Below are 9,090 nucleotides of genomic sequence, written 5' to 3'. Positions count from 1 at the left end.
AGAACGTCTTAGTAAAAATGAGTCAAACTTTGTAATGGGACATGAATTAGATGTTGGAATTATTTTACCAGGATCTTAGATCTACTCACAAGTATGTTGTTTAACATCCTAAATATGAACTTCTAAAACGATTATAAATAAACACATATAAAGTATGAGAAACCTTACATTGGGTGCAGCGGAATAATATGTCTCCTTCCACTCAGATCTCTAACCCTTGTATCCTTTCTGTCGCAGAGTATCACCAAGATCTAAGTCCGAATGTCCTTCTGTTGAATCTGGATTCTTCACGATCTTCCACACTATGATTGAGGTATCACTTGCTATGTGTGGGCACTACTCTATCACTAAGGGGTTCGAAAACAATAATGAAGAAGAAGGAAAGAGAGGTGGTGGCTAGGTTAGATAGAAGGCTCAGGTTTTTCTCTGAAAGGAATAAGATGCATCATCTTTTTCTGAAGCCATCACTATCTATTTATAGTATGCCACATAGGGTTAGGTTTGAATTATTTGGCATTAAAATAATGAAAATATTAAATGATAAACTCTACATAAGTGGCCGGCCAAAGGCTTATGGATATGGGCCCCACTTTTGCAATTTGCTGTTTTATCATTTATACATCTCATTTTTTCAAAAATGCTAATTTTCAAATTCAACCATTTAAATGATAATTTCAACTATTTAAGAACTAAAATTAATTGTTAAATAATATAGTCATTTAATATATTTATTAATTAGACTAGTCAAAGTCTCTTAGTTAACAAATATACCCTAGAAACTCTTTTTTTGCAGTTTTGCCCTTATTTAGTGATAAATTCACAAACTAGACATAGTCTAACTTTAGAATTATAATTGATTATTCAAAACCAATTAAATGAGTCTTACAAGTAGTATTGTCTCAACTAGTGTGGGGACCATGGGCCTATATATCCGAGCTTCCAATAAGCAGATCAAGAATTTACCAAGTAAATTCACTGACTTATTAATTCTTCGTTGAATCCATGCATAGAACTTAGAATTGCACTCTCAGCTATATAGAACGCTCTATATGTTCCACCATATAGACACGCTATTAGTTATCCATTGTTATAATCCTAATTTGATCAATGATCCTCTATATAGATGATCTACACTGTAAAGGGATTAAATTACTATAACACCCTACAATGTATTTTATCCTTAAAATACTTAACCTCGTATAAATGATATTTCAGCGAAGTGAAATGAGTACTCAACCATTTATCTCTGTTTAGCCAAGCTCGAAGGAAATCATCATTTACTTTCTATTCGCCAGATAGAAGCTATAGATTCCATATATATGTTTAGCGCTCCCACTCAATTGTACTACCGTGTTCCCAAAATGTACGTATCACCCTGACCCAAAAGTAGGCTTAACTAACAAATCAAAGAACATGAATAACACTCTTGAGATTGAACCTAATCATATCAGGATTAAGATCATTTGATCTAGGATCAACTAGGTGATATGGAATTGAATAGATATTACGGTAAGTTTAATAAATCTATATCAAAGTTCAATATCGGTCCCTTTCGATGCGTGTATTCAACATTTACTACAACATATATAATCTTAGGGTAATAACCCTAACTTACATACTAAGTAACCACTCATACAATACACTTCTATATACTCAGATAACATTTACTAAGAGCGTTAACCCTAACTCACGCTTTCACTGGATTCATAATATTCTAGGTTAATAATCCTAGACCGCATTAAAATTAACTCAAGGTACCAGCTTACCGAGTCTAGCTAAATTATGCCTTAAGCGCATAATTCATAATCTCAATATATACATTTATCTAACATGGCATAGTATTTATACAACATATATCATAACCCTAGGCTATTAAACCGCTCATGTTAGGGTAATACCCTAATCCCGGTTACTAAACTTTCATGCATATCATTCACAATATAAGCGCCACTACGCATACTCTACGTGCTAATCACTGTCTTACCTGTTGTCCAACAATAGAAAGAGATTCCGAATCCCCGGGTGCTCCTGATCAGGTGCCGGTAATCCTAGTCACACAAATCCAAGATATTTCACACTTAGGGTTAACCCCTGGTTCCAAACTCATAAAATTCAATAATGGCATTTAAAACTCAGATAATCATACAGAGCTCGAAACGAGCTTTCCAACGATATAAAGAACTCTCAAATCGGAGTTTGGAATCAAAAGTTATGCATTTTTTAAAATCAACTCAAAACTGCCCAAAAACACGAGGGCGGGCCGCGGCATGCCCAAACCATGCCGCGACACATGGGACCAAATTCCCAGGTCCACTCAGAGGAGCGGGTCGCGGCATGCTCCAGAGCATGCCGCGGCATCTTGGTGCAGAACCCAGAAACCAGTAAGAACACTTCAAATTTTCAGCTACCAAACCCAACCAAACTCATACAAATCCATAACTAAAACCTCCAAATCACAAACCAAAGCTACTAGCAATGTAACGCCCTGTCCAATAGGAACGCCACGTGTGTGCAATTTAATTAAAATACTAATAATTATATAAGATGTAATTATACTAAAAGTGTGGGTAATTAAAATTTTGATAGTTAAAACTCAACCTTTAAACTATTTAACAAAAGATAAGTAACATGATTTATGGGGTTCCCCTGTTTTCAAAATATTTACAAACTGGTTCAAAGTATTTTACAACATAAGCTTTATATTTTCCAAAATACAATCAAAATAGAGCATCCTGTAACCGGGGTCGCCTACGAGCCGGTATGTACATTGCTGCTGCGACCATAAACTCATGGTTGCTCGACTTTTGCCTTTCCTTTACCTGCACCATAAAGCACCAGTGAGTCACAGAGACTCAGCAAGAAAGTGATCAAAACAATAATTGAAAGAAAATGATTATCAACTTAATCTCATGCCATTATGCTTACTCACTATTCGATAAAAATAAGCATTTCCTTAAACATCTCACATTCCTGGTACTTAATAAAGTACCACTTTTTACCACTCGTCACATACGAGCTGAATATGTCACTATCGTTGCCCGATAAAACAAACGATAAGTAAGAAACCTAATCGCGGTTTCAAGAGTAATTACTCATAACGGTAATAACCGTTTCCAACCCTAGGTAATAACCTAGGCTTAATAAGCTTTAATCAACATCATAATAATAATTAAGGTCACCTCCATTCATTCATCGATTTTTAACCACATACGGTGCTTACCACTTTTCTTACCTTAATTCAGAAGTCAAGAATATGGCCAACCTGGGTGGAAAAACAAGCTAGGCAATCCCGGTCCTATGTCACGACAATTGAAACACAATAAATACCTTAACATAATATTCCGGATTAAAACCCTAATTTAAAACCGATTAGACTTAGCCTTCACCATCTATATAATAATTCAAATAATTCAAAATTATTCAAAGGCAGGTACTAGGTTCAACCCCGAGCTAAACACGGTTCAGAGAAAAAAAAACCCGAGAAATTTTCCCCTGCTGTAACCGGTCGACCGGTTCTGATACAGCAGAACCAACCGGTCGACCGGCTGTCGCCGACCAAAAAAAAATTACGGTTTTTCTCCCCGCTCGAACCAAAACCATTTCAGACCTAAATTGAATTTCCAGAACAGTTCAATATACCAAATACAACATATTCAACACATCATTCAATCACAATTCACCACTTAACTCAAAATCACCATCTCACATGAAAATCAAGCTCAAATTGCTTAATCAATTGCATTCAAACTAAACAGCCATTAAAATCACATGATACTAACTTCAACACACCCAAAAAGAGACCTAAAAACACCATCACAACCCAGAATAAACATACAGCCACGAAATCCTACAACCCTCATCCAAAACCAACCTAAATTAGTGAAATCTTCAATCCTCAAGGAAAAGAACTTACCTTCAAAGCTTCTAGGATGATCTTGGGTATCCAACTTGCTCAAAAGCTGAGAGAAATCAAAATGAATCCCCTGGTTTTGGCTAGCTCTAGGTCACGAAAGAGAGAAAGAGAAGAAGAAGGAGAAGGAGTGAAGCTTCCTTGCCTTGGAAGGTTTCTTTCTAACTTAAGTGAAGTGTTTGTTTTTTTTTTTTAAATTTCCTTCCTTAAATAAACAATAGGCAGCAGAAAAAAAATAAAAAAGAAAAGTCAAAAAAAGTTCCTTGAATTCCTAATTTACCCCTCTCACATAATTAATTTTTTTTAAAAAAAAAACCCTAGGGGCATTTTGGTAATTTTACTAATTCCCCAATCCGACATTCTAATAAAATTCTAACTTAATCCGGGATATTCTCAAAATAATTCTTTCATTTAATGTCGTGACATTGCTAACCACATAGCTTAATTTCCACAATTACCGGGCCCAAAATAACGTATTTCATTAATTAATTGCTCAACAATTACCTAAGTAAGATCATAATCCTACTTCATTTCCCAAGTAATTACATATTTAATAAAATATGTCCATTTAAATATTATTTATTTTCTGGGATATTACAACTATCCCCCACTTATAGGAATTTCGTCCTCGAAATTTACCTGAAAAGCTCGGGATACAGTTCCCGCATCTGCGACTCTAATTCCCAAGTCGCTTCTTCAACTTTGCTCTTCCGCCACAACAATTTGACTAGTGGAATAGTCTTGTTTCGCAACACCTTTTCTTTCCTGTCTAAGATCTGTACTGGTTGTTCTTCATACGACAGGTCGGTTTGAAGCTCAATGTCTTCATAACTTAAGATATGAGTTGTATCAGATACATATTTCCGAAGCATCGAGACATGAAACACGTTATGAACCCCAGATAAAGCAGGAGGTAGAGCCAACCGATAAGCTACCTGACCTACTTTCTCAAGAATCTCAAATGGACCAATAAATCTGGGACTCAACTTTCCTTTCTTCCCGAACCTTCGAATTCCCTTCATTGGGGACACCCGAAGAAAAACAAAATCCCCAACTTGGAATTCAACATCTCTACGCTTTGGATCTGCGTAGCTTTTCTGTCTACTTTGGGAAGCAAGCATACGAACTCGAATCTTTTCAATAGCCTCGCTCGTTCTTTGGACAGCTTCAGGTCCAAGGTACCTACGTTCACCAGCCTCATCCCAGTGAATAGGTGATCGACATTTCCTTCCATAAAGCATCTCATACGGAGCCATGCCAATGGTACTCTGATAACTATTGTTATAAGAAAACTCAATCAGAGGTAGGTGCTTGTTCCAAGAACCTTCAAAGTCCATTATACATGCCCTCAACATACCCTCAAGTATCTGGATAGTCCTTTCAGATTGACCATCGGTTTGAGCATGAAAAGCTGTACTGAATTTCAACTTAGTACCCATTGCTTGCTGTAAACTTTCCCAGAATTTGGATGTAAATTTTGGATCTCGATCTGAAACTATCGACTTTGGGGCACCATGAAGTCGAACTATCTCCTTAATATACAAATCAGCATATTGATCCACTGTATACGTTGTCCTCACCGGGAGAAAGTGAGCGGACTTCGTATATCGATCCACTATCACCCAAATAGAATCATAATACCCTACTGTTCTGGGCAACCCTACCACAAAATCCATGGTGATGTCTTCCCATTTCCATTCAGGAATCTTTAGAGGTTGAAGCAAACTTGCCGGCCTTTGGTGTTCTACTTTAATTTGTTGACAGGTTAAGCATTTTGACACATATTCAACAATATCCCTCTTCATACCCGGCCACCAGTATAAAGCTTTCACATCATGGTACATCTTGGTTGTTCCCGAGTGTAAGGAGTACGGTGTAGTATGAGATTCATCAAGAATCTCTTGTCTGATTTCTTTATCAACCTAAGCATACGTATTCTGTTTTTATATCGCAACAACCCATCAGATAAGCACGAAAAGTCTCTTGCCATTCCAGCCTCTAACTTTTCCTTATGTCCCTGTAGCTCAAGGTCACCTTGTTGGGCTACTCTAATTCTTTCCAATAGGTTAGACTGTATGGTGATATTAGCAAGTTTTCCGATTACAAATTCAATTCCCGCTCTCGTCATATCCTCAGCCAACTTTGCTGAGATTTCCTTTAGTTCACAAACTTGCCCTGGTCCTTTCCGACTTAGAGCATCCGCTACCACAGTTGCTTTACCAGGGTGGTAGAGAATCTCGCAGTCATAATCTTTGACCAGTTCTAACCATCGTCGTTGCCTCATATTTAAATCCTTCTGAGTGAAAAAGTACTTGAGGCTTTTGTGATCTGTATAAATTTCACACTTCTCACCGTATAGATAGTGACGCCAAACTTTTAGTGCAAAGACAACCGCTGCTAATTCAATATCATGGGTAGGATATCGTTGTTCATACTCCTTCAATTGCCTGGATGCATAAGCAATCACTTTCCCTGACTGCATAAGAACACAACCTAACCCTTGTTTGGATGCATCACAATAAATCACAAACTTTTCATCACCTTTTGGTAAGGTTAGCACAGGAGCGGTAATCAACCTTTGCTTCAATTCCTGGAAACTACCTTCACACTTATCAGTCCAAACAAACTTACAATTCTTTCGGGTCAACTCAGTTAAAGGCGTAGAAATCTTTGCAAAGCCCTCAACAAATCTTCGGTAATACCCTGCTAACCCCAGGAAACTTCTAACTTCAGTTGCTGACTTAGGTCGAGGCCAGTCACGCACTGCTTCAATCTTTACTGGATCCACTAAAATACCATCTTTACTCACCACATGCCCCAAGAAACTCACCTGAGGTAACCAAAATTCACATTTCTTAAACTTGGCATACAACTTATGCTCCCTGAGACGTTGTAATACCATTCGAAGATGTCTTTCGTGGGTCTCTTCCGAGTCCGAATAAATTAGAATATCATCGATAAAGACAATAACAAAATCATCCGTAAAAATCTTTGAACACTCGGTTCATCAAGTCCATAAATGCTCACGGGCATTTGTTAATCCGAAGGACATTACCAGAATTCATAATGACCATACCGGTCCGAAAAGCCGTCTTGGGAATATCCTCCTCTCGAATCCTCAGTTGGTGATAACCAGATCGAAGATCAATTTTAGAAAAGACAGTTTTACCCTGCAACTGATCAAATAAATCATCTATTCTTGGCAGAGGGTACTTGTTCTTCACTGTTAATTTGTTTAACTCCCGATAATCTATACACATTCGTAATGTTCCATCTTTCTTTTTCACAAACAAAACTGGTGCACCCCAAGGTGAAGTACTAGGTCTAGTAAATTTTAAATCCATCATCCACTGTAATTGAACTTTTAACTCTTTCAGCTTCCGCAGTGCCATCCCGTAGGGAGCTTTCGATACCGGCTCACTCTGGTATTAAATCAATCTCAAAATCAATTTCACGTTTTGGTGGCAACCCCGGTAACTCTTCTCGGGAACACATCCGTAAATTCTCGAACCACCGGGACATGCTCCGGTCCCGCTAGTGGTTCCCCGGAAATATCCACAACACTTGCCAAGAAACCAATGCACCCCTCACACAACAAATCCCTTGCCTTAAGGGCTGAAATTAAGGGAATCCGAGATCCTTGCATCTTACCCACAAATACAAAGGGGTCCTCGCCCTCAGGCTGAAAAGTTACCATCTTTCTTTTACAATCAATGGTGGCGTTGTATTTAGCAAGCCAATCCATCCCCAAAATAACATCAACATCCTTCAGATTTAATTCTATCAGATCAACTGATAACTCTCTTCCTTCCACAAACACCGGAAGGGATCGAACCCACTCCGGTGGAGATAACCAACTCCCCGGTAGGCAACAAGGTTCCAAAACCTCTAGAAAGCACATCACTAGGTTTATTCACCGCTCAATTATTCTACTTGAAATATAAGAATGCGTCGCACCGAATCAATTAACACAATCAATAAAGTACCAAGAATGTAAAGCCGACTCCGTCACGGTAGAAGGACCGGCATCGGCCTCGCCTTGAGTCGTGGCAAACACTCGGGCAGGAGCAGGTGTATCATCCTTCTTTTGCTCTAGCCGTAGCAATTGTGGACAATTTCTCTTCATATGACCCACCATTCCACAGTGGAAACAGGCCCTAGCCTGACACTCGCCCAAGTGATGCTTTTTACACCTCGGACATTCAGGAAAAGTCCGCCAGTTTTCGTTCCCACTACGACGGAAACCTTGGTTACCCTGGAATCTTTTGTTTGGGCCTGCCGCTGATGATTCACTAGGTCTTTTCTTGCGGTCACCGAATCCGCACTCCCTACCCGAACCAAAGCACTCGCCGTTTGCTTCCATGAATCTCTTCTGGCAATATTTTTCTTTCGTATCTGAGCTTCTGCACCCTCTGAAACTAAGGCCAACTCAACTATTTGAGCATAAGTTCGGGCAACCCCCGGTTGTTTAGAAGCAACAATCACATCCCGGGCGATGTGTTCATCCAGCCCCCGTATAAACTTTGCTTTTCTAGCAGCTTCAGTAGCCACCTCATCTGAGGCAAACTTTGCCAGTCGATCAAACTTAGTAACATACTCTGTCACAGTCATACTACCCTGAGTTAACCTTATAAACTCTTCTGCCTTTGCTGCCTTAATAGATTCATTATAATACTTCTCATAAAATAAGGCCCGAAAAGTTTCCCAGGTCATGTTATTCAGATCATGGCCCTAAGATACAATCTCCCACCAAATACGGGCATCATCTCGTAGCATATAGGTAGCACACCTGACTCGGTCATTATCTTCAACTCGCATAAAATCGAAAATGGATGTTATCATACTCATCCATTGCTCCTCCTTGAGTGGATCAGCACCACCCTCAAACACTGGCGGATTCTGCTTCCTGAACCGCTCATACAATGGTTCCAAACGATTCCCTGCATCCGGTGGCACTACTAGAGGTGCCGGAGGATCAGGATTAAGATTTAGAGCAGGCTGAGCTCGCTGCTCTCTTAATTCTCTGATTTGCTCACCCTGCTGCCGAATAGTTTCTTGCATAGCAGCATATAACTCTTCCCAATTAGGTGGTGGTAAAGGGTTCTCACCCTCACCAGCAGCCCCGAGCCCAGCTAGCTCGCGGGTACCCCTACCAGTCCGCCTTGGGTGCATAACTATAC

The sequence above is a fragment of the Cannabis sativa genome, chromosome 3 (genome assembly GCF_029168945.1).
Source record: "Cannabis sativa cultivar Pink pepper isolate KNU-18-1 chromosome 3, ASM2916894v1, whole genome shotgun sequence".
Classification (NCBI taxonomy): Eukaryota; Viridiplantae; Streptophyta; class Magnoliopsida; order Rosales; family Cannabaceae; genus Cannabis; species Cannabis sativa.
Note: the sequence above shows the minus strand (reverse complement) of the source record.